A 1,318-nucleotide genomic window follows, 5' to 3' on the forward strand; every position below is an offset into this window, starting at 1 on the left:
CCTTTCTCCACATCCTCTCCAACAATTGTTGTTTCCTGCCTTGTCAGTTTTTGCCATTCTAACTGGCGTAAGGTGGCATCTTAGTGTGGTTTTGATTTGAATTTCCCTGATGGCTAATGATTTTGAACATTTTTTCATGTGTCTGTTAGCCATTTGTATGTCTTCATTGGAAAAGTGTCTGTTCATATCTTCTGCCTATTTTATGATTTGTTTGTTTCTTGTGTATTGAGTTTGAGAAGTTCTTTATAAATCTTGGATACCAGCCCTTTCTCTGAAATGTCATTTGCAAATATCCTCTCCCATTCCGTGGGCTGCCTCTTAGTTTTGTTGACTGTCTCCTTTGCTGTGCAGAAGCTTTTTATCTTGATGAAGTACCAAAAGTTCATTTTTTGCTTTTGTTTCCCTTGCTTTGGAGACGTGTCTTGAAAGAAGTTGCTGTTGCCAATGTCAAAGAGGTTGCAGCCTATGTTCTTCTCTAGGATTTTGATGGATTCCTGTCTCACAATGAGGTCTTTCATCCATTTTGAGTTTATTTTTGTGTATGGTGTAAGGGAATAGTCCAGTTTCATTCTTCTATATGTAGCTGTCCAGTTTTCCCAGCACCATTTATTGAAGAGACTGTCTTTTTCTCATTGGATATTTTTTCCTGCTTTGTCGAAGATTAGTTGACCACAGGGCTGAGGGTCCATTTCTGGAGTCTCTATTCTGTTTCATTGGTCTATGTGTCTGTTTTTGTGCCAATACCATGCTGTCTTGGTGATCACAGCTTTGTAATACAGCTTGAAGTCAGGCAATGTAATCTTTTTCTTTTTCATCATTCCCTTGGCAATTCAGGGTCTTTTCTGGTTCCACACAGATTTTAGGATTGTTTGTTATAGCTCTTTGAAAAATGTCAATGGTATCTTAATAGGGATGGCATTGAATATGGGCAGGATAGACATTTTAACAATGTTTATTCTTCCAATCCATGAGCATGGAATGTTTTTCCATCTTTTTGTGTCTTCCTCAATTTCTTTCATAAGTGTTCTGTAGTATCTAGAGTATAGATCCTTTACCTCTTTGGTTAGGTTTATTCATAGTTATCTTATGGTTTTTGTTGCTATTGTGAATGGAATCGATTCCTTAATTTCTCTTTCTACAGTTACATTGTTAGTGTATAGAAAAGCAACTGATTTCTGTGCATTGATTTTGTATCCTGCCACATTGCTGAATTGCTGTATGAGTTCTAGTAATTTGGGGGTGGAATCTTTTGGGTTTTCCACATAAAGTGTCATGTCATCTGTGAAGAGAGAGAGTTTGACTTCTTTGCCAATTTGGA

Source organism: Ursus maritimus, unplaced genomic scaffold, assembly GCF_017311325.1.
Source record: "Ursus maritimus isolate PB19 unplaced genomic scaffold, ASM1731132v1 scaffold_34, whole genome shotgun sequence".
Lineage (NCBI taxonomy): Eukaryota > Metazoa > Chordata > Mammalia > Carnivora > Ursidae > Ursus > Ursus maritimus.